Genomic DNA, 22,532 nt, shown 5'->3' on the forward strand with positions numbered 1-22,532 from the left:
AAGTGTTTTTATTAAGTGTTGCCAAGGATTACTGGAGGAGAAATTATTTTTGCTCCTCATAGTTGAGGGAAAAAACTTGGGAATATCTCTTAATGACCAAGCCATTTTAGTGGGTGACCATGGGCAAGCTGTCACCTCTCAGTTTCTTCCTTCCTTCCCTCCTTCCTCCCCTCCCTCACTCCCTTCCTCCTTCCTTCCTTCCTTAGTTCCTTCCTTCCTTCCTTCCTTTCTTCCTTCCTTCAATGTTTATTTACTTATTTTGAGAGAGAGAGAGAGAGGGAAGACACAGGGCTTGAACCCACTAACAAGGAGATCATGACCTGAGGAGAAACCAAGGGTCAGATGTTTAACCAAATGAGCCACCCAGGCACCCCTGAGTCTGTTTCTTTTCTTTTAAAAAAATTTATTTTTAATGTTTATTTATTTTTGAGACAGAGAGAGACAGAGCATGAGCAGAGGAGGGGAGGGGGAGAGAGAGAGAGAGAGAGAGAATCCGAAGAAGGTTCCAGGCTCTGAGCTGTCAGCACAGAGCCTGACACAGGGCTCGAACTCATGAGCTGTGAGACCATGACCTGAGCTGAAGTTGGACATCCAACTGACTGAGCCACCCCGGTGCCCCTTTTTTATTTATTTAATTTATTTTTTTTTAACCTGAGTCTCAGTTTCTTAAGCCGCCATCTACTGGATAGGATTGGATGTTCCCCAAGGCCTTGCCCACCTGTTTTGTAATTTCTGTGTGCTACAACTGTGCCTCTCTGTCTTTTTATTTATACTGAGGGGCGGGCTGTTGACCTCAGACCACCAACCTTCCTGCTGAGGAAAAAGAGTCAGCATTTAGGCTATCTACTATGTGCCAAGCACCTGCTAGGTGCTTTATGTCAGTCAGCTCATCACCCCTCATAGCATAGGTTTTATTTCATTTTATAGCTAAGAACAAATAATTTGCAAATTGAGAAGCAGCTGCTACTTTTGGGGCCATTCTCCAGTCCTTTCACCCCTATCTAAGTTCAACAGAATTTTTTAAGTGGTTTCCCAAATAGGTACCAAGGGGCAAAGAGCATAGGGCTTGGAGTCATATAGGCCTGCGTTTGAATTCTGCCTCCCCAAGGTACTAACTGCATGCTGGGGTGAGTCCTGTCATTCCTCATGTGCACACACTTACCTTATGATCTCCACAGAACAGGGCTATTGTGTGCCTTCTCTGGGAAGCTGTCTGGCTTTGTGGTCCCAGTCTGGATGGTTGGTCATTCTAGGCTTCCCTCCAATGGTCATCTCAGATGGCCATGCTCACGGCCTCTCTGGTGGAGGAAGCAGCTTTGGATGTGGCCCTAACTTTTTCCCCATCCTTGTTTCCTTGAATTCCTTAGCCTGATCCCACCCAAGCCCTGGCCCTGCCTGACTTCTGCCTGTGTATATGGTGTATGGCTGGAGATGTGGGTTTAAGCCCCAGGATTGCCAGTTTCTAGTTGAGTGACGTGGAGTCACTCATTTGATTTCCCTAAGACTCAATTTCTCTTCTTTGAAGTGGGGATGATTTTATAGATTTTAAGACTTTTATAGTTGGTTAAACATCATGATGTTGAAATTGCATGCTGAACTGTATTGTGCCCTCACCCCAGGGAATGACCTCGGTCTTTCTGAATGAATTCTTCTGTGACCTTAAGACTTCCTGGGTTAAAGAGTCCCTCTGGCTTTATTACAGAGGGACATCTGAGTCAGCCGGTCCCTTGTGGTCAAGATTCAGATGCCTTGAATGAGCAAATGGGTGAACAACCTTTGTCCCACAAATGTTGCTTTAAGAAGACTCATTTCTGCCTGGCTGAGACATATTTCACCTAGATGTAGCTCATTTAATGTTTTTAAAACTCTGTGTCCGGGCACCACCTGCTGAGGTCACAGAAGCAGCAGGTGACTGCCTAGGATGCAGAGCCAGACCCCCTTGTGTTCTTTCTGCTGTGCCCGCTGGTGCTCACGGGTCCAGCCTCTGCTTGGAATTTAGCTTTGGCAACATCAAGACTCACGGTCAGACTTTTCATTTCGTTTTCTTCTGAGATTGTGACATGGCTTTGAAAAGATGTTTCAGGAAAATGAGAAAGTTGTAGAAAAAAATTAGACGTACGGTTCCACAGGGGATCTCAGAAATACACACTCTTCCATCTTAAATAAATAACCACTTTATTAATTATAATTCACATAAAATAAAAATTTGCCTTGTAAAAGAATACAAGTCAGTGGGTTTTTTTTTTTTTAGCATTTTCACAGAATTGTTGTGCAACCATCATCACTGTCTAATTTTAGAACATTTTTATCACCTCCCAAAGAAACCCCACACCTGTTAGCAGTCACTTTTCATACATCCTTGGTAACCACTCATTTACTTTCTGTCTCTGTGAGTCTGCCTATTCTGGACATTTCATATAAATGGAATCATCTGATATGTGGCCTTTTGTGATTGGCTGCTTTCACATAGCATCATGTTTTCCAGGTTCATCCATGGTGTAGTGGGTTTTAATATTTCATTCCTTTTTGGCTGAATGACATTCAATTGATGGCACATCACATGCTGTTGATTCATCACCAGAGCTAATGGATGTTTGGGTTGTTTATACTTTTTTTTTTTTAGAATTTAACTTTATTTTTTATTTTTTAAAATTTACATCAAAATTAGTATATAGTGAAGCAATGATTTCAGGAGTAGATTCCTTAATGCCCCTTACCCATGTAGCCCATCCTCCCTCCCACACCCCCTCCAGTAACCCTCTGTTTGTTTTCCATATTTATGAGTCTTTTTTGTTTTGTCCCCCTCCCTGTTTTTATATTATTTTTGTTTCCCTTCCCTTATGTTCATCTGTTTTGTCTCTTAAAGTCCTCATATGAGTGAAGTCATATGATTTTTGTCTTTCTCTGACTAATTTCACTTAGCATAATACCCTCCAGTTCCATCCACATAGTTGCAAATGGCAAGATTTCATTCTTTTTGATTGCTGTATGTATATATATATATATATATATATATATATATATATATATATATGTATATATACACACACACACACACACACACACACACACACCACATTTTCTTTATCCATTCATCCATTGATGGACATTTGGGCTCTGTCCATACTTTGGCTATTGTTGATAGTGCTGCTATAAACATGGGGGTGCATATGTCCCTTTGAAACAGCACACCTGTATCCCTTGGATAAATGCCTAGTAGTGCAATTGCTGGGTCGTAGGGTAGTTCTATTTTTAGTTTTTTGAGAAACCTCCATACTGTTTTCCAGAGTAGCTGCACCAGCTTGCATTCCCACCAACAATTCAAAAGAAATCCTCTTTCTCCGTATCCTTGCCATATGTTGTTGTCTGAGTTGTTAATGTTAGCCATTCTGACAGTGTGAGGTGGTATCTCATTGTGGTTTTGATTTGTATTTCCCTGATGATGAGTGATGTTGAGCATTTTTTCATGTGTCGGTGGGCCATCTGGATGTCTTCTTTGGAGAAGTGTCTATTCATGTCTTTTGCCCATTTCTTCACTGGATTATTTGTTTTTTGGGTGTTGAGTTTGATAAGTTCTTTGTAGATTTTGGATACTCTTTATCTGATATGTCATTTGCAAATATCTTCTCCCATTCTGTCAGTTGCCTTTTAGTTTTGCTGATTGTTTCCTTCGCTGTGCAGAAGAAGCTTTTTATTTTGATGAGGTCCCAGTAGTTCATTTTTAAAAAAAAAGATTTAAAGTTTATTTCTTTATTCTGAAAGAGAGAGAGAGAGAGAGAGAGAGAGAGAGAGAGAGAGAGATAAAGAGGAAGGAGCAGAAAGAGAAAGAGAATCTTAAGCAGGCTGTGCACTCCCAGCATGGAGCCCAGCATGGAGCCTGACACAGGGCTTGAACCTGTGAATCCTGAGATTATGACCCCCATGAACTATGAGACCATGACCTGAGCTGAAATTAAGAGTGGGACAGATGAACAGATGTTTAACCAACTGAGCCACGCAGGTGATCCTGGGTTGTTTCTACACTCTGGCTATTAAGAATATCGCTGCGATGACGGTTCCTATACAAGTTTTATAAGGACACATATTTTCAGTTCTCTTGAGTATAGACCTGGGGATGGAACTACTGGATCAGCTGATAACTTTGTTTAACATTTGGGGCAACTGCTAGACCACTTTCCAAAGTGGGTGCACCACTTTACAACCCCATCTCCAGAAGCTCTATTTTGGCCTTTTGGTTGAAATGCAGATGCTGACAATTTATTGAGCTTCAAGCCCGATTTGGTCCCAAGTCTCAGAGGAACATTCAGATAGAATTACAGGATTGAATTTAGCATGGCCAGGAAAGACCTGCTGTGATCTATGATGTTGCACCTTAAATGTCCTGTAATCAAATTTAAAATACGGTACAGTCTGGGATTTGAGTTCTTGAGGAGGAGCTGTCATCTAGCACAGGAAGAACAGTTTAGGACAGTGCCTATCTTGCTTTGAGTTCCTTTTGGCTGAGACAAAGATTTGAGTACAAGTCATTTCCTTGGGAGGTGACCCCAGGAAGCATCTGGTAAAGCATGAAGAAAGTGAGACAGGGAGGGGCAGGAAGTCAGTAAGGGGTGTATCATGGAGCAGGTTGCCACTGTGAGCAACCAGACCTCATTTCAGCCAGGGACCTCTGGGATCCAGTGTAGAACATGGCTTTGAGTTCTCTACGTGGAGAAACAAAAGCTGGAGCATTTATCCACCAATCCCTGGTCTGCCAGTTGGCTGAGGGCTACTTCCAGGGACGTGAACTCCTTAGGACTCTGGTTTGTCTTGCCTGTAGCCACAGCCACGGGAAGTGAGTTGCAGGGCTGGCCCTAAGCAGACCATGGTGTGTGGAGGTCCACGGGCAGGGAACTGCCAGCATCAGCCATGGGGCCAATCCAAACTGTCAGCTGAGTAACTCTCCAGTGGCCATCTCTAACTAACCACATTTAAAAGGTTCGATCAATGTTGTGTAAGGGTATCTCTGTTGACTTAAAGGAATCAAAAGTAGGAGAAATAAAATCTTTTCTTAAACCCTCCCCCGAGGTAGAAAGCACAAAGCTTCTAGAATGTGGGAAATGGCTGATATATATTTTTTAAAAAATTGAAGTTAGAGGCTGTTCTTTAAGAAAGAAAAGAATGGGGCAATTGAAAAGCATTTGCTGAAGTAATCAGAGCTGAGAGGCAGGAATAGAAATGGAAATCAGAATCTGTCTTGAGACAATTTAGTGGGATAATCAAGGGCTAGGAATTGTGCCAGTTCCCCACAGATCAAAACCACTGGGTTCCACAGAGCCCTGAGTACATGTTTATGTTCAGGCCCAGTGGAAGAAAGGGCCTGTGTGCCAGCAGCTTCCAAATCCACTGGAGACCTGAGTCACCTGGGGCATGTAAGAAAATTACACGTCTGGGGTCTTTCCAAAGCAGGGCCTGGGAATCTGTATTTTAACAAGCTCCCTGGGTGACTGTGGTTCAGATTGGGGGACCTCTGACAGGAGACAGTCTTACTGTAGATAAAGTTCCAGACATTTTTGGGAACTGACTGGAAAATGGACAATCTACTGTGCTTCCTTCTCAGCCTTCCCCAACGCCCTGCTTACGTTTCACTGGCTCACGCTTTGTAGCTAGCCCAACCTGTCAGCAGAAAGAGTTAGGGGTCCCAGGAAAAATAAAAGACAAAGCTTTCAAGACATAGAAAAAGTTGTTTTAGGTCTCTGCCCATCTTGTGATCCATGCCCAAAGCACATTTCTTACAGAAATTCCTGGGATATGTTGAAATTGCATAAAAATAGACCCCAGTAGATAATGATTTTAGGGGAACAAAAGAATATAAGAGCCACTATCAGGCCAGGAGAGAGCCTAATCATATCAGGGGCAATGATTCAGAGGTAAAGCTTCTAGTGCTGGTTCAGAAGTAAAGACTGACCTGAAGCATGTTCTGTCTTTGCAGGATCTAAGCCCCTTTGAGTATTCAGACACCGACCAACTAAGGCCAGAGAATTGACAATATTGACCGTTGCTGGCCTTCATGACTTTGACCTGAACTCTGTCCCCTTAAGATGACTTTTGCCCCAATTCCATGCTGGATTCCCCATTGGGCAAGCTGATTCATGAACAGGTATGCCTCCTTACCTTAAAACTTCCCCAGTTTTGTTGCTCAAGGAGACACTGCTTTGGGAGATATCTCTGGTGTTCTCCTTTACCTGTTGCTAGTAAAACCCTTGCCTTTCCTATTCTGTGGCTTGGTTGTTTTCTTTTGGCTTGACACCCACTAAAAGGCAAACTTAGTTTTGGGTAACAAACCTTTAGTTCCATCCTTGGCTGAAGTGTCCGGCAGGAATGTCTGTGGGGTAGGATTTTCACCCCTGGGAACTAGGAATCTCAAACGGTGTGGTCCTCTCTGTAAAGCATGGCCCCAGATGAACAAACAATCAGACCGTCAAGTTAGTTAAAAAGGGTACATAGGGGTTTTCTTGACCGAGTCTCTCTAAAAATATGAAAGGCTGTGAAAACTTCTCACTCCCCACCAAACTTTTCTTAGTCAGTGTTATGGGTTGAATCATTCCCAAAATTCATGTTGAAGTCCTGTCCCCCAGTACCTCAGAATGTGACCTTATTTGGGGTAGGGTCTTGAGAGAAGTAATTTGGTTGTCAAAAACAGAAAAACAAGCCCCAAATGGAGTCATTTGCCACCCCACCTCATGACGGCAAACTGAGACTTAAATATTAGCATGTCAACAGATCCTAGGAATGTGATCTTTTAGGGGTCAATCTGAAACTTCCTGATCAACACCAGTAAGGTCATCTGCAAAACAATAACCCTGGGTCCCTTTTGTGAGAATAAGATGGAGTCCTGGTCTGATTCTTTCTTTTATTTTGCTAGTAACCTCCTTGCCCCACCCTCCTTCCCTTGAAAACCTTCCATTTTGTACAACCCAGACCTTCTCTCTGCTTGCTAGGCGGGATGCTGCCTGCCTCATGAACTGCTTAATAAAGCCAATTAGATCTTCAAAGGGACTTGTTTGAATTAAAAAACATTTTTTTATTATTTATTTTTAAAAGTTTATTTATCTTGAGAGAGAGGGAGAGAGAGAGAGAGGCAGAATGAGAGGGAGACAGAGAATCCGGAGCAGGTTCTGCACTGTCAGCACAGAAACCGACTTAGGACTAGAACTCACGAACTGTGAGATCATGACCTGAGCCGAAATCAAGAGTCAGACACTTAACTGACTGAGCCACCCAGGCACCCCTGAATTTTGTTTTTTAACCCAGTGAAAATGAAGTCTTTAGGGTGGGTCCTAATCCAGTATGTCCCATGTCCTTATGGAGACAGGTTGTGTGAATTTAGGGCGGCCATGCACAGACCAAGGAGAGAGGTCTGGAACAGATCTCTTCTTCACAGCCTCAGGAGACCCCAAGCCTGCCACTACCTTATTTCAGGTTCCACCCTCACCCTTCCAGCTGATTCCCCTTCTTCCTTGAAGCCTTTGTTAATGTGGTTCCTAAGGGGTCACCAGGTTAGATTTTTGGCTATATGCTTTCTTCATGTCCTGAGCTCTGCCCCTGTAGCAGCTACACATTTGTAATTAATAATTTGTGTAATGATTTATGGAGTGTCTTATCTAGAATGTAAACTCCATGGGGGAAGGGATTTTTGTTCTGTTTGTTCACTTCTGTTTCCCCAGCACCTGGAACTGTGTCCAGTACATAGTGGTGGGTTTTCTATCGGTATTTGTTGGCTGAACAAATGAATAGCATGGAATCGCCAGAAGGGGATGGACCAGGTCTGTCTTGTTCACTCCTGTTTCTCCAGCACCCAGAGTAGGTCCTGGCATAGAATAAACCCTGTGACTGTCAGGGGAAGGTGAAGAAGGTGACGGGGAGGGAGGACATCAGGCACAGCTTGCCTGGGTTGGGAGTCTAGAGAGCTCTTGGCTCCATGGGGACACCCTCCTGCTAACAGGCCAGTGTGATGTAAGGGTGATGGGTCCACCCAGGGGGCTGCTCGAGTCCAAGAAAGGAGGATGCCTGGTGGGATGTAAGAGAGGGTGTGGTTGAAATGGATGGTGGGGAGAGCTTAGGAGTCAGTGTTAGAGCTGGAGAAAAGGCCGCTGAAGAGGCATTTTTTTCCAGGTTCCCCGGGTCCTGCTGCCTTGAGGGCCACGTGAGGAATGCCCTCCAAAGCTCACCCCCAGCATGTGAGCTCAGGAATAGCAGAGCCTTTGGCTTGTTGGGCTGCATTGTTCTCCATGGCCTGAATTGTGTTGGGGTTCCCCTGGTGTCCCCAGACTGGGTTTTTCTCGTGGGCCGAAAGATCATGTGTGGATGAGGCTTCCACTTGGGAAAACAAGTTCCTGCTCTTCTAGTTTCTGGAAAGCTAGGATTTATTCCGGAGGTTGTCCAGCAGGCAGACCCTGTTATTTAGAGAGCCCCCCACTGGGCTGGCCCTACTAAAGGAACCGTTCCTCTGACTGTGTTCCTCGGGTATCTCTGTGCATTTCAGGGTACTTTGACACCTTGTCAGACTGTTTGCATTTGGAATACAAAACAGTCAGGTATGTTTCCAAGGAAGAGGGTGGGGGACACATCCACAGGCATGGCTGGGTCCGCAGATTGGAGCTGGAGCAGAGAAGGGGCCTGGATGACATGCCTGCGAGAGACCACCCGTCTCAGGGCCCCTGGATGTGGTTCCTCAAGCAAAGATTCCTTGGGCGTCATGGACCATCTGCCTCCTCCTATGGATGTCTTCAGCATGATCTCTCTCCCTCTCCCGCAGCAAGAGGGCTTGATCAAGGTTTCTTTGATTGAATTAGTAGCTCCTGAAGCACAGTGTAAGATAAAATTGGGGACACAGTGTAAATGAGAACACGAAAAGATTTACTATATTAGATGTTCATTGTGGTAACGTGGAAATGTGACGGGATAACTTATGGGGATTTCTCTGGGCTTTGTTGATGCTGCTATAGTGGGGTCAGAAAGTGCAATCTGCTTTGGTTTTCAGTGTTTTCTTCCTGTCCACCCCCCTTTCCAGGTGGGTGTCTTCTTGCCTCCCTTGGAGTGAACTGGAGCCTCTCAGGTGAGCCTGCAAGGAAGGCACAAATGCTTCCCTCACCTTTGCTCTCACGCTCCATCGCTCCATCAGCCCTTTAGGGCAGGCTCACAGTGATCCCAACCTCTCTGTGCATCAGTTTCTTCATCTATAAAATGGGGACAATTTTACAGATTGTAAAATTGTGAGAAAATGAATTAACATTTGATCCTTCTCTTCAGTTATATATTTATATACATACATTTATTTCCAGGAATTGGCTCAGGTGATTGCAGAGGCTGGCACATCTGACATTTGGGGGGCAGGGGATCAGGCTGGGGACTCAGGCAGGAGCCCATGCCACAGTCTTGAGGCAGAATGTCTTCATCCCAGAGAAACCTCAGTTTTGCTCTGAAGGCCTTTCAATTGATTAGATGAAGCGGGCCCACTCACATCATGGAGGATGATCTCCTTTACTTAAAGTAAAGGATTCTGCCTGAGTGTAGATGTTAATCACATCTATGAAACACCTCCACAGCAACATCTAGATTAGTGGTTGATTAAATAAACTGGGTGTTGTAGCCAAGCCAAGTTGACATATAAAGCTGACAGATAAACGCTGTCCCTCCAATTTTATTAGGGCATGACATCCCTAACCCAGCTAACTGGCCCCTTGCATGCAGGCCACAGTGACCAGCTAGGTCTGACCTCTGGGGAAGCTTCCTGCTCACACCCTCTGCCTCTCCCTCCATTCCTGACCCCCTGCATGGCTCTTGTTTTTCTTATTCCACCCCCTCCCCACCATGGGTAGCGGAATTTGGGGGTGTCTTTTGGGTTCTTGAGGTGGCAGAGGGGAGAAGATGAAAGAAAGAGTCTGGTTGCATAAAGGCAGCTTGCTTCTCCTTCCTTCCTGTTGACCCTGGTTATTAAAGAGAAAAAAAAGCCAGCATCACCCACTGCCAGGGTGCGTCTTATGCCAGTACTCATATGGCTTTCCAAACTCATTAAGCTGAAAGTGTGTCTGTCTCTTTTGCAGTCTTGAATTATATTAACCAGCCCCCTTTTGTTGCCCCTAGCTCTAATTTATTTTCCTTGATCATGATAGATGGGGGAGGGAGAGGCTGCCCTATCCTGATGGCTGGTGACTGTCACCCAGCCTGGAGTTTGGTTGGAAAATCAGGTAGTGACATGCGTTTCTCAATCAGTTAGAAAGTCTGTGTCCTATCTCCCTCCCCACGGGCTTCTGACTCTTTAGCAGAAATCTCCTTATTATATGCAGCTTGTCACAGTCTCCCCAGTTGTAAAAGTTTATTTTAAAACTGCATATGCCACATAATATTTACAGATGAAATTATATACTGTTGGGGATTCGCTTCAAAATAATGCAGGAGGGGGAGGTGGGTGGGATACAGTTGAAACCAGATCAGCCATAAATCAATAATTGTTCAAGCTGGGTGGTGGGTATATGGGGGCTCATTATATTTTCTGTATACTGCTGAACATGTTTACAATTTTCCATAGCGAAAAAATTAAAGAGGAAAAGATTTTTCTAAAAAAACCCCACATTACTAAACAAAATCCTTAAGTATGTTTTCAAATAGTGTTCCTCAAGAATATACTCAAGGTTCCACAGATGTTTGATTAAAATTTAATTTTTAAATATATTCTTAACTCTTTAATACTTGAATAACAGGATGTGGAAATACAGAGCTGGGGTTGACAAACGCTGTGAAGTGCCACATAGTAAACGTTTTTGGCTTTAAGGGCTACATAGGCTGCTGTTGGAGTGCAAAAGCAGCCACAGGCACTATGCAAATGAATGTGCACAGATGTGTTCCAATAAAACTTTATTTGTGAACATCAGAATTTGAATTTTCTGTAATTTTCACATTTCACTAGTCTTCTTTGGACTAAAAGAAAAAATCATTAAAAAATAAAAAAACATTCTAAGCTGGTGGGACTTACAAAAACAAATGGCAGGCTGGATTTGGCTTATATCACATAGTTTGCAGACCATGCTATAGATGATAGTTTAACACACTGGAGATGACCAACAGGTAATTTGGCCTTCCAGGATCAGTTTGTTTCCTTGAACAACCCAGGGAATAAAACTTTGGTCATCTGTGGGCGCATTAAAAAACAAAACAAAACAAAACAAAACAAATCAAAACAAAACAAAACAACACCCAAGCCAAGTACTGCATATGTTGACTGAAACAGAACCAAATAATTACCATGTGACAAAAGAATAGGAATAAAAGTCCCTTTCTTTATTGTTCAACTCTGGTGTACTACCCACAGGTAACAGCTGGGGTCCCTGTCCTCTATGATCTGAAGACACACCAGCCCATCCTTCTTCCTCCCCAGAAGGCTGGACTACATCTGCTTTGAGGATCAAGCAGGAGACAGAGATAAGCTGCCACTTCCCCAAATACAGAGTTGTACACTTTACGTCTTGAGAATCAGACCTCCCACTGGCGGGAGCGCTTGCCCTTAACTGATACATCAAGTAAGAAGGGAATGGTTGTATGTCTGAGCTGAACTGACAGGTGTCAATGTTTCATGATACCTCTGAGTAGGATCCCATGAGGGAACCGTGGGCAAACCTTTCTTCCTGCCTCAACTTCCCCAGTCCCTCTGGCCCCATTTGGGTCCCCAGCTGCTGGGGGGTAAGTTATCTGGTCAATCTATAGGTTTGATGTCTCCTATGCTTTGTTTTGTTTTCTCTCTACTTTTCCTTTTGATTTTCTGAGAGTGGACACTAATTTAACTCTCAGCTTCCTCTTTTTTCCTTAGGGAATCAAACCAGGTTATTTTTGTTCATGAGATGGTGAAATACACTGAAAGTAGTGAGGGGGAGAAAGGCGTGAGAGAGAAAACGCCCGCTGCTTCCACTGGGATCCTTGCTGGCTGTTCCTGAGTTTTCCATGGAAAGCACTTAGATACTCAGAACAAAGGGTAAGCTGCATTATTCTTTTAGAACCAAGAGGGAGGAACCTTGGGGATTAGCTGGTCCAAACCTATCCATTTACAGATAGGGAAGCCAAGGCTCCCAGGGGTGGAAGGCAGGAAATAGGGAGTGGGGCATGAATGGGGGAGAGATACGGTTTGGGAAGGATGAGCAGGCAAGGGGCCTGAGGAGGGTGGGAGGTGCTGCAGGGTATTTGCCACATGAGAGATGAGGGGGAGGAGGCCATGCCAAGATGGTCCTAGAATGCCCAGCTTGAGATGTGGCCTCCTCTTGGGGATTAAAGGCTGCTGGAAGGTTTAGGTGGAGGGTGTTGGGTTGTGTTATGCTTCAGAAAGGTCTCTGTGTGGAGGAGGGATGCACTCCAGAAGCTGGAGGCTGGAGGTCCTGGAGGAGGATAAGAATAAGGAGGATAAGAAGGCATCCAGATGTGGATGGCCGGTTGTGGGGGGTGGGGGGGAGGAGAAGACATGGCAGCTTGGGGAAAGGTGGAGCCAGGGCAGGGGGCTCCTGTCTGGATGGGGAGATAAGCCCATCTGAAGGGTGGCACGAAGGAATCTGGAGGGGGAGAGACAGGAGAGAGCTGCCCTGGTGGAGTGAGACCTTGGAGGTGGTGACCCAGGGCCTGGTGAGGAGCAGGGGAACGCCGAGGTGGCAGGTGTCGGCTTTGACAACTGGGAGCCCAGTCTACAGAGGCTGACCTGTGACACCCCTGTTCACGGTTGAGGTTCTGATGTCACACACTCCTGACCATAGAGGCATCAGCCACTGAGAGGACAAGCCAGATGGGTGATCTCTGGACCCACGGCTTCTGGCTCACTCTCCTGGCTCTTGGAAGGAGGTAGAATCAAGCTGGTGCCGGTTACTGTTCTGTGTTGGTTGATGTGAGAAAGTGGAGAACCTAATGACCAAAATGAAACAAAAAAACTGCTCTGTGGGTGTCTGGAAGCATGCTCTCAACATCCCTGCGTTTAATCTGACGTCTTTGGCCGGGTTCCCTATGTGACATGAAGTGCCGTATTTATTTCAGACCCTTTCCAATTTCTGACAATTAGTTTCTTGGCCATTAAGCTGGGCTGGAGCAGGAATACTTTAATGTGCTTATTTATATCTCATTGGTTACATAAGTCCCCTCGTAAGTAAGCGCCATGATCCCCAAAAGTGTCAGCGTGAAAGCTTAAATGGACTCATCAATCTCTCAGCCTGTCTTCCTGGAAGGTCAGCCTTGAGGCAAATTGCAGCTTTGTCACCCCTGATCTGACGGCCCATCCACCACTTTTGCCTGATTTTTGAGCACTAGGACCTTAGAACCAATTTGAGGGGGGAGGTGGGGGCAGGAGGGACACGTGGAGAGTCACCAGAGCCTGGTCCTTCAGAGAGCTGGGGCCCACAGCCGTGGGGCTGAGACACAGGCTGGGGGCAGATGAGTGGCAGTTGTGGGAAGATCTTACACAGGGAGGGACATGGTCAGGCTTCCCCGAGGAAGACCATTTCGGCTGTATGGCGCAAGGTGCATGGAAGGGAGGGCAGGCGGCAGTCCTGCTGAGTGTGACTGGCTCCAAACCCCCATGAGAGCCAGCTGAGACCAGCTTCATAATTTCTGAGCCCACTTCAAAGTGAAAAAGAGAAGCATCTTATTCAAAGTTTGAGGACAATGGAATATCATTCAGCCATATAAAGGAATGAAATACCGATGCGTGCCACCACATGGATGGACCTCAAAAGCGTTACACTAAGTAAAAAAAAGCTAGACACAAAGGGTCACACATTGTATGATTTCATTCATATGAAATATCCAGAAGAGGTAAATCCATAGAGACAGAAAGTAGGTCAGTGGTTGCCTGGGGCTGGGGGCTGTGAGATGTGAGGGGTGACTTAATGGGAAGGGGGTTTGCAATTGGGCTGATGGAACCGTTTTGGAGCTGGAGAGAGGTAGTGGGGACGCACTAAATGCTACTGAATGGTACACTTTAAAATAGTTAATTTTATGTTCTGTGAATTTTACCTCAATAAAAAAATTTATTCACTGGGATTGGGATGTAGACATAATTTGGGGGACTTCTAGAGTGATATTGTGTTTTTTTTCTTAGCATTTTTTTTTAGAGAGAGAGAACAAGCAGGGAGGGGGAGAGAGAGAGAGAGAGAGAGAGAGAGAGAGAGAGACCCTCAAGTAGACTTCACGCTGAACATGACTCAACCTCACGACCCTGAGATCATGAATTGAGCCAAAATCAAGAGTCAGACGTTTAACTGACTGAGTCACCCAGGCGCCCCAAGTGATGTTGTACTTCTGACCCAATAGACACACAGCCAAATTCTTCCAAAAGACTTAATTTCTTGATAGGGCCCAGAAGTTCTTTTACACTTTTTAGGTAAACTGTCTTGCTGTTGTGTGTGTGTGTGTGTGTGTGTGTGTGTGTGTGTGTGTGAAGATCTGTTGATTTACAGTAGTAGCTACTATGAATATATAGTAAGTAGCTTGGACATTTTGGATGGATGTCATGAATTCCGTGCCAGAATTATGTGTCATTAGCTACTCTAAATTCATCCAGTGTGGAAAGAGAGAGGGGCTGGTGTTATAGCAGCCTGAAGGACCACAAGGGCAGTCTGTGAGCTAAATTATGTAGTCTCAGCCTCTTATCTGATACATCACAGGGATTCGGGAGTTACAGGAAAACTTCCCTAAGTGCCCTGATGATCTTCCAGCCCGAATGAAATACTTGGAGTGAAGGGAGGTCGCTACTGGTGGCAGCAGATTACTCCAAGGCTGAACATTTCAATGCCTAGAATGTTTTTATTTTCCTGTACCTGAAAGATACCTCTCTTTGGTTTATACCCACGGGTCCAATATTTTCTCTGGGGCACACTGGTTACCCTTCTGCTGGGAGGTGACGATAGGAATCCCGTCCCCTTCTTCTGAAAGCTAAATATCCCTTGTTATGTTGCAAGCTTCTTCATGGGCCGGTCATCCTTCCTGGACACACACTGCCAGGGAAATGTGCTCACATCAATGCTCTGACCTTGTGACCTAATCTCTTGCCCCCATCCAAATGCCCTCATCTTCCCCTCTACTCAGTCTCCTTCTCGGGGTGCTGCCCCCTCTTCTTTAGGCCATTTTACACAGAGGCCCTTCTTCTGATTCTTTACTCCATGGTGGGGCTTGTTGGTCTCCTAGGAAAATAAAACCCTGCCCTGTACGAGGCATCCTGACCTTGCTGACTCTGAAAGAGGAAGGGTCAGGGATGGGCTGAATTGTGCCCCCTGCCCCCAATTTATATGTTGAAGTTATAACCCCCAGGACCTCAGAATGTGACTGTATTTGGAGATGGGACCTTTAAAGTGGTAATTAAGGTAAAATGAGGTCATATGGGTGGGCCTTAATCCCCTAGGACTGGTCCTTAAAGGATTAAGACATAGCAGGGGCGCCTGGGTGGCTCAGGGGGTTAAGTGTCCGACTTCAGCTCAGGTTATGATCTCATGGTTCATGGGTTCCAGCCCCGCATTGGGCTCTGTGTTGACAGCTCAGAGCTTGGAGCCTGCTTTGGACTCTGTGTCTCCCTCTCGCTCTGCCCCTTCCCTGCTCACGCTCTGTCTCTCTCTCTTTCTCTCAAAAATAAATAAACATTAAAAAAGAAGAGATTAGGACATAAAAATGCACACACATGGAGGAAAGACCATGTGAAGACACAGGGAGAAGGAGGCCATCCGCAAGCCAAGGAGAGAGGCCTCAGCAGAAATCAACTTTGCTGACACCTCGATCTTGGACTCCTAGTCTCCAAACCGGGAGGAATTCACTTTCTGCTGTTTGGGCCATCCTGTCTGTGCCAGCCCCAGCAAACTAGTTATCAGAACCTCCCAAACTGGCCTCTTCTCCTTCTCAGAGGGGTCACTCTCTGCACGAGCCCCACCCCCCACCTTCCCAGGAAAGAGAAGGTGATTTCTTCTTTTTTCTTTAATGTTTATTTCTTTTTGAGAGAGAGAGACACACACACACAGAGTGCAAGCAGGGGAGGGGCAGAGAAAGAGGAATCTGAAACAGGCTGCAGGCTCTCAGCTGTCAGCGCAGTGCCCGACATCGGGGCTTGAACCCACAAGCCATGAGATCATTACCTGAGCCGAGGTTGGACTCTTAACTGGCTGAGCCACCCAGGTGCCCCAAGAGAAGGTGACTTCTGACTGAAGCAGAGAAAACCCTGATCCCAGAAACAGAAGCATAGTCTAAGTTCCTAGCAGGCTGCCCACTGGATAAGTCACGGCAAAGCTTTGGCAGTGCTGTTTGCTTCTCCAGGAATCTGAAGCCTAATTTTAGTGCCTTGTTTATAGAGTCTCTCAACCCCTCTTTGGACTGTGGGGTTATGGTCCCCGGGTGCCCAGAGTGGCAGGTCTGACCTAACTGCTAGATTGTGATGGAAATTGGATTTAATAAGGCTACCAGCCGGGGCATTCTGGTAAACAACACAGATTTGGCCAGACTCTAGGAATGCTTCCAGATGCTTGGGGCCCAAGTTGGTTCCCAGACATCACTCCCCATCAGCACTGGACGGTGGGTCTGCGTGGGACCTGACCTCCAGAATGCAGCTGGAAGGAGGTACCTGGGGTGGGTTTCAAGCACTGGTAGCTTGGAGTTCCCACCCAAGCAGAGTAGTAGCCACATAGGGTCTCGCATATGCCCTCAGGGGGTCATCTCTCTGAGGTGCAGTGTTCTGAAGCTCTTATTAGCTGGATGCCTGGGCTACATTAAGAGCAGAACAAAGTGCATCTCTCTGTGGCTTCAGTCTAGATGGTGTCTCAAGCCAGGCATTGATTATAGAAGTTGAGAAAGGCCAGTGCAGAAAGCAAACCCAGCCCTCTGATTGGCTGTGCTAAGTCACCGGGAGCAGAAAAGATGGAAGGATGGGAGGTGGGGTCTAGAAGCCAGGGTCCCAGGTTGGACCCTTATTACTGACAGCCAGCTTCCTTCCATGTTCAGTGCTGTAGGGCAAAACTAAATGTCTGGGTTATGGGGCCTGTTTTCTTAAAGGAGCAAAGGGCAGATGTATTAATGTCTGTTTGTGCCAAATGCAAGAGGTAGGAAAGAAAGCGAGGGATTCAAAGAGCCGGGGGTGGGGATGTTTGACCTAGCTGGGGCTGGGAGATTTAGGAGGAGACAGGAGGGTCAGCAATGTGCCCATAACGGAGCGTCTCCATCACTCGCCCCTCAGGCTGAAGCACAGCACTGAGCCCACTTTGGGCAGCACTGAGTATTAATGAATGGGGGGGGTCTGACATTCTGTGCACGTGGAGGCTACCTGAGCTGACACCACTAACCCAGATGAGTTTTGTGGCTGCTGCTGTTGTCATCCCTGGGGCGCACTAATTAAAATTAAGGCACAGTGTGGTGTGCTGTGTTTACATCTGGTGAAACTGGGAGGCTTTGCCTGGCCTGACTGCAAGTTCCCCTTTCCACTCTGCTTCCACAGTTAAGGTACCCTTGCTGAGCAACCCTCCTTCTCAAGGGGACCGGGTGCAGTTCCCTCTTATCCCTGAATAGCAGGTTTCAATTCCTGCCAGATCATGGGGTTATTCAAGGAAGCCAATCACATCTTCTCGTGGGAACCAAGGGTCACCTCACTCTCTTGATAATACAGGCCTGCCACCCACAGCCCTTGGTGGCGCACCTTGTCCTGGCATACGATGCCCATGTGGCCTTGTGTGACATGCAGTGTCCTCCTCACCTGGGCCGTATGTGTGATCAACACATTGCCGTCAAGCGTATCTGTCCAGTGTCGAGTGTGGTAGATTAGCCGTCCATCCCCATGACCTTAGGGCAGGAATATCTCCCCCACCAACGGAGTGGTTGAGGCATACTGTCTCCCCAGCCATGCCTAACAGCTGTCACGTTAGGCTCTCTGGAGAATGGAACTTGTCTTGGTTTAATTCAATTAAACCTTAGAGCTGCTCAGACCAAGTTCCCCTTGGGCTGGGCCAGAGGGCACCACTTAGGGTCAAGCCTTCATGCTTTCACCTCTGAGGTTAGTCCCTGCTCCTTCCCTTGATCCAGGGCCCAACGCCAAGCACCCCCCGAGCTCTGCTAACAGTGCATGAGCCGTCCTCCTTTTCTTTTCTCCTCCGAGGCACTGATAAAATAAGACTGCTGGTGGCTGTCTTGGTGTGCCAGCATTCCCATAGTACAGATGCTTTTTGTCTAGATGCGTGAATGACTGAATGAGCAAGAAGGAGTAATAATGGTGTAATAGGGAATTTGGCTTACCGCTTCCTGGGGGTGTGTATTAGTTGTGATGAAAGGCACAGCACAGCAGGTGCTACTGGTACTCCGCCCACATCCCCTACACTCGCATGCTGGTGGCTTCCTACGGCAAGATCCTGCAACTCCGCCTGAGGGTTTTCTCCGGTTGCAGATACTTGCTGGTGCGTGGGGCATGTTGAAATGCCGGGGAAATTAACCCCTGGGAGCAGCACTCAACCGATGATGCATAGAAACTGGCGGGTAGAAGTTCAGCTCTCTCACCCCTTGGGAGGAGTAACTCTAAGGTATGTTCTATGTCTGCATCGAACAATAGAAATATAACGTGAGCCATAATTGTGAGCCACCTATGTTCTTTTAAGGCAAAAAGAAATTATCACGTAAGATCAATTTTAATACTATATTTTAACCCAATATATTCAAAATGTTGTCCCCTGAATACATAAATGATACAAAAATCATCAATGAGATATTTTACTTTTTTTAAATACTAGGTCTTCAAAATCTGGTGTGTATTTTATAGTTACTCTATATCTCGATTTGAACTAGCCACACTTCAAGTCCTCAATAGCTCCAGGTGGCTCATGGCTCCCATCTTGGCCAGCATGGTTCCCTATCATCTTCTTTAAGCAAAAATCTTTAAGCCAAAATTCCCCACAGTGGTAACCTGTTCATTAATGTCCCCCTATTAGCTTCCTTCCTTTCCCTAAATTATTTCCCCACTCTCCAGCTAGAGGTTCCTAAAAGCACCTCCAGAACCAGGGTCTGCTTTGGGTGATCCCTTCCTAAGATAGACAGTCATGACACCAAGCGTGCTCCGGAGAGTAGCACCAGGACTCCTGGGTGAAAATATCAAGAGAGTTATTTGAGCAGCACCAGGGCCATTTATTCATTCATTCATTCATTCAAAATTATGTATTGAGCTCTTTCTGTGTGCATTGCACTGTGCTGGCCACTGTCCAAAAGGGGAATGGGTATGAAGCTTCCTACTACAAGGGGAGTTCAGGAAGATTCAGACTGGCTTCTTGCTGGAGCAGCTCCACAAGGACTTTATGAATCAGACTAGGATTTTGATCACGTGCTGTCTGGCATCCTTTCCAGCCTATAGGCACTGCCTTCCATGATTCATCTGTGCCTCTGAGAAGCTTCTCACGTTGTTAATTGCCTGTCTTCCATGGCATGCTGCTCCCTAAAGCTGCAAATCAAGGTTTTTGTGACATTTCTTCTCTAGCAGTGACTTGTGATTAGGTTGTTGTTCCTAAAAAAGGTTCATCCCTCATCATCTTTGCAATTTCCCTTTGATTTTCTTGTTTGGCAAATTGCGGTTCTCCAGATAAAGACTGGGTTCAGAGCCTATTCACTTTCCCCCTTCATTACTCAGCTGGAAAACACACCTAAGCCTCCTGTTGCTGGAAGGGACCTCAAGACCATCTGGTTCAATGTTTTCATTTCAGAGATTGGGGGACTGAGGGCTGGAAGGGGGAAATTACTTGCCTAAAGCCCTGTGGTGCAACAGCAGTGCAGCTGGTATGGAAGGGAAGTGCCTGAGGTGTCTGTGGTCTCTTCCCAGCTCTTGGCCTCAGCCATCCTAGCTGCCATCCGTGGGGCTGGCCCAGCCCAGGCCAACACTGTGTATTGGCATGCATCACTGGCTGGGAGGCTGAATGCGCCCCAGGAAGGATCTAGGGTTGTTCTTGATGGGGGAGAAGGATGTTAGTCCTGAATTTCCCTGAAGCTTTTGGAGGAGGCCACACAGTAGTTAGGACTTGAATCAGGTTTCTAGCTCCTCCTCTGATGGCTGTGTGACTCTAACTGGGTCTTCTGGCCTCTCAGGGGATCAGTTTCTACTTCTGCAAAGTGGTAACAATGACCACAATTAACTGTTATCACAGTTTGATAAATCCTTGTCCTGGCCTGCAAGGTATGGCCCCTGCTGAACTCAATGATTCTCTCTCATGCCATGCTGCCCTTTGGTCTCAGGACTCAAGCCTCTTGGACTTTTTTTCAGTCCTCCAAGCAAGCTGGAATTTTCCTGCCACTGGGCCTTTGTCTATACTATTTCTTCTGCTATCAGTGCTCTTTGTACCTTCTCTTTAACTGCTTGTCTACTTAATGGTTGCTGATCCTTCAGATCTTAACTCAACAATGACCTCAGAGAATACTTCCTGGACCCCCAGATGATTCTGGGCTCCCTGTTACATCACCATGGATCTCTCTCTCTCAGTGTACCTGTCTCAGTGCTTCCTTACACTCTCATTGGTGGGATTATCTGATTTTTGTCTGTCTCACACACTAGTCTGTAAGCTCCATGAGGATATTCTTGGCGCTGAGCATCAGGCCTAGCAGATAGAAGCTGCACAGTAAATATTTTACTGAGGTTTAAATGTTAAAATCCTTTTGAAATATAGTTGCTCATCTAATCCTTCGAGTTACCTTGTAAGGGAGGTATTATTATTCTACCTTGTGGCAGAGACAGTATTGCTTACTAAAGATCCATTTTTTTTCTTATATCTCTTGGTTTCTTTGGAATTAGGCAGAGCCAGGTGACTAGTTCTGGCCAATAAAATATGAGTGGGAGTAATGCATGTCACTTCTGAGGTAGTTAGAAGCCTGCTCTAATTTAGTTCTTCTCCTGCCATATGAATATAGATGCCTGTGTTTCAGATGGTTCAGCTATAAGAGGGTACAGACTCTCAGTCTGTGTGATTGTGTTGAGCAGAGTTCTTCACAGGCTCACCTTGGATATTATGAACAAGAAATAAGTTGTTGTAGTATAAAGGCATTGAGTTTTGAGCCTTGTTTGTTATGCAGCATAGCTCAATTTATCCGAATACACTCCCATTTTTCAGGTAAGAAAACTGAGCCCCAGAGAGGGGTAGTGACGTGCTCAAAGTCAATGGAGCTATGGCCAGAGCTGGGATTCCACTCCTGGTGGTCTCATGGGTTCATGTGGACAAAGGTAAAAGTAGACTGAAAACTGTAAACTACAGTGTGAAAGATGAACTTGCTAAGGTGTTTTTCCAAAGGTCTGGTCTAGGGGAAACAGGCTCCACATTGCAGGGGGTGGAGGTAAAGATACAGAGATGCCACCATGGGCCTGCTGGTCTGGAGAATCTTGTGCTACCCTCCGAGTCTGAGGCTCTTGCCTCATCGAGACTAGTGGGTGGTATTTGGTGGCTATGAACATTGTGGGTGAACATTGCCCTACTTCCCAGTCCTCCCTTTTGTCCCCATCGTGGGGCTCTTTTGTCCTAAATGCCATAAGACCTATGTTTTTGGGGGTCAATTAGTGCAACTCTTTACTAGCCATTGTGTCTCCTGGACCACATGCTCAGCCAGGGGTCACCCAATCTATGTGGGAGCACATTCTGCATTTTCCAAACGAGACTGGAGATTAGTCAGACTGCCCAGACTAGACCTCACACCTCCTTTGTTCTCCATCCCAGCCTCATTCCCAGCTGTCACAACACAGATGCAGATCCAACCAAAAGCCTCTCAAAAGAATTGAAGTGCATTCTAGGCAGAGGAAATAGCTTGAGCCAAGGCAGGAGATTTCAGAGAACTTGGTGTAGCAGAGACAACAGTTATGAATGAGTATTTTTAACTTTCCCTGATTCTCTGGTAAGAATTCTGGCCTTCTTGGTCACCTCCTGAGCTCACCTTTGTTGTTCAGAATCCAGGTAAAGTAGGAAATGGGCAGAAGGCACTAATGCTGTCAGATGGTTGAGATGGGTTACGTGGTGAAGAGCTAATATGGGAATACATGGAGGGGTAAGAAATAGAAAAGCCTCATGGCTGGGAGGTTGAGAGTGAGGAGAGAGGGTAAATTTCGGGGGAGATGCTACGTGAGAGATTGAAAGCAGCAGTGAGAGGAGGTTTTAAAGATGCTTATTGTGTGTTAATACATGTCTCCCTTTGAAATTCTTGGAGATGCTGAGCAAATATTTGAATACTTTAAATTACTTTTTGGTTCCTGGATTGTTTCTTTCAATAGAACATTATGTTGAGACTGGACCACATAATCCACATCCATACTTGGGTTACATGACGTCAGGATCACGGTTGGGGGTGATAATCAGGGCAGAGAATATCAATATGTGAAGCTGTAGGGGATGATAAGAATCTTCAGAGCAGTGACAAGTTCATTTGTATTCCCTAGGGCATCTAGGTCACCCAAGTCCTGCCTACTGCTGTGTTCTTCACCTAGTGACTGTATGTGGGAGTAATAGTAATAATATTTGCTCACATTTACCATGAATTTACCATATACCTGG

General features: G+C 45.9%; 1 long non-coding RNA gene across 3 annotated transcripts in view; it reads left to right on the forward strand.

The window, feature by feature from the left end:
* LOC109272426 (uncharacterized) overlaps positions 1 to 22,532 on the forward strand; it is a 135,611-nt gene that overhangs the window by 85,132 nt on the left and 27,947 nt on the right. For all 3 annotated transcript variants that reach the window (XR_002082458.2, XR_008417721.1, XR_002082460.2), the window contains 5 exons: positions 5,969 to 6,136; positions 8,631 to 8,812; positions 11,414 to 11,555; positions 11,843 to 12,004; positions 18,413 to 18,545. This is a non-coding gene — a long non-coding RNA (uncharacterized LOC109272426). The remainder of the gene's footprint in view (positions 1 to 5,968; positions 6,137 to 8,630; positions 8,813 to 11,413; positions 11,556 to 11,842; positions 12,005 to 18,412; positions 18,546 to 22,532) is intronic.

The sequence above is a fragment of the Panthera pardus genome, unplaced genomic scaffold (assembly GCF_024362965.1).
Source record: "Panthera pardus isolate Hobbes unplaced genomic scaffold, ASM2436296v1 HiC_scaffold_25, whole genome shotgun sequence".
Taxonomy (NCBI): domain Eukaryota; kingdom Metazoa; phylum Chordata; class Mammalia; order Carnivora; family Felidae; genus Panthera; species Panthera pardus.